The sequence below is a fragment of the Amblyomma americanum genome, chromosome 1 (assembly GCF_052857255.1).
Source record: "Amblyomma americanum isolate KBUSLIRL-KWMA chromosome 1, ASM5285725v1, whole genome shotgun sequence".
Classification (NCBI taxonomy): Eukaryota; Metazoa; Arthropoda; class Arachnida; order Ixodida; family Ixodidae; genus Amblyomma; species Amblyomma americanum.
Genome location: NC_135497.1, coordinates 532,696,091 through 532,698,324, shown reverse-complemented (window position 1 = coordinate 532,698,324; position 2,234 = coordinate 532,696,091). Strand labels below are relative to the sequence as shown.

Below are 2,234 nucleotides of genomic sequence, written 5' to 3'. Positions count from 1 at the left end.
TGGCAGTCTTGATGCCATTGGTAGCTTAAGAGGGCTCTCGCACAGTTTCCGCCCTCGTCCTTAGATGACGTTCCACGTCACGCTCGCGGTATTACAGGACGTGCTACGTCCGGCGCTAAGGTCGAGGGTGGCACTGGTGAACACTCTCAAGGTTCGCTTACACCCAATGAACATAAATACCCACGAGAGCAGCAGATTGGACAGCCGTCGCCCTAGCTCAGTTGGTAAGAGCACCGAACGCGATATTCGGAGGTCGTGGGTTCGAATCCCACCGGCGGCATGGTTGTTTTTTCTGCTGCTTTATAAGTATATTCTTTAAGCGATTTATTAATCTAAGTACTATAATATCCTACTGATAAGCACAACACATAAAAACATTCCCCTACGCACCTTGGTTTCGGTGACTGTTGCCTCCCTTCATAGGTTTGTCAAACGGGCCCCTCATTTTCTTTCTCTTACCTGCTTATATCTTAACGAGGGTCTCGGTTCTGGCAGTCTTGATGCCATAGGTAGCTTAAGAGGGCTCTCGCACAGTTTCCGCCCTCGCCGTTAGATGACGTTCCACATGACGCTCGCGGTATTACAGGATGTGCTACGTCCGTCGCTATGATCGAGGGTGGCGCTCGTGAACACTATCAAGGTTCGCTTACACCCAATGAACATAAATACCCACGAGAGCAGCAGATTGGACAGACGTCACCGTAGCTCAGTTGGTAAGAGCACCGGACTTGATATTCGGAGGTCGTGGGTTCGGATCCCACCGGCGGCATGGTTGTTTTTTTCTGTTGCTTTATAAGTAACTTTCTTTAAGCGATTTATTAATCTAAGTTTTATAATATCCCACTGGTAAGCACAACACATAAAAAAACATTCCCCTGTGCACCTTGGTTTCGGTGACTGTTGGCTCCCTTCATAGGTTTGTCAAAGGGGCCCCTCATTTCCTTTAACTTACCTGCTAATAGCTTAGCGATGGTCTCGGTTCTGGCAGTCTTGATGCCATAGGTAGCTTATGAGGGCTCTCGCACAGTTTCCGCCCTCGCCGTTAGATGACATTCCACGTCAGGGTCGCGGTATTACAGGACGTGCTACGTCCGCCGCTAAGGTCGAGGGTGGCGCTGATGAACACTCTCAAGGTTCGCAACACCCAATGAACATAAATACCCACGAGAGCAGCAGATTGGACAGCCGTCGCCGTAGCTCAGTTGGTAAGAGCACCGGACGCGATATTCGGAGGTCGTGGGTTCGGATCCCACCGGCAGCATGGTTGTTTTTTCTGTTGCTTTATAAGTAATTTTCTTTAAGCGATTTATTAATCTAAGTACTATAATATCCCACTGGTAAGCACAACACATAAAAAACATTCCCCTGTGCACCTTGGTATTGGTGACTGTTGGCTCCCTTCATAGGTTTGTCAAAGGGGCCCCTCATTTCCTTTAACTTACCTGCTAATAGCTTAGCGAGGGTCTCGGTTCTGGCAGTCTTGATGCCATAGGTAGCTTATGAGGGCTCTCGCACAGTTTCCGCCCTCGCCGTTAGGTGACGTTCCACATCACGCTCGCGGTATTACAGGAAGTGCTACGTCCGCCGCTATGGTCGATGGTGGCGCTGGTGAACACTCTCAATGTTCGCTTACACCCAATGAACATAAATACCCACGGGAGCAGTAGATTGGACAGCCGTCGCCGTAGCTCAGTTGGTAAGAGCACCGGACGCGATATTGGGAGGTCGTGGGTTCGGATCCCACCGGCGGCATGGTTGTTTTTCCTGCTGCTTTATAAGTATTCTCTTTAAGCGATTTACTAATATATGTACTATAATATCCCACTGATCAGCACAACGCATAAAAAACATTCCCCTACGCACCTTGGTTTCGGTGACTGTTGGCTCCCTTCATAGGTTTGTCAAACGGGCCCCTCCTTTCCTTTAACTTACCTGCTAATAGCTTAACGAGGGTCTGGGTTCTGGGAGTCTTGATGTCATAGGTAGCTTAAGAGGGCTCTCGCACAGTTTACGCCCTCGCCGTTAGATGACGTTCCACGTCACGCTCGCGGTATTACAGGACGTGCTACGTCCGCCGCTATGGTCGAGGGTGGCGCTGGTGAACACTCTCAAGGTTCGCTTACACCCAATGAACATAAATACCCACGAGAGCAGCAGATTGGACAGCCGTCGCCGTAGCTCAGTTGGTAAGAGCACCGGACGCGATATTGGGAGGTCGTGGGATCGGATGCCAC

General features: G+C 50.0%; 1 non-coding gene across 1 annotated transcript; it reads left to right on the top strand.

The window, feature by feature from the left end:
* Window positions 1-695: 695 nt before the first annotated feature.
* On the top strand, window positions 696-769 carry TRNAS-UGA (transfer RNA serine (anticodon UGA)). Its single transcript has one exon. It is a non-coding gene; the product is annotated as a tRNA-Ser (tRNA).
* Window positions 770-2,234: the final 1,465 nt, after the last annotated feature.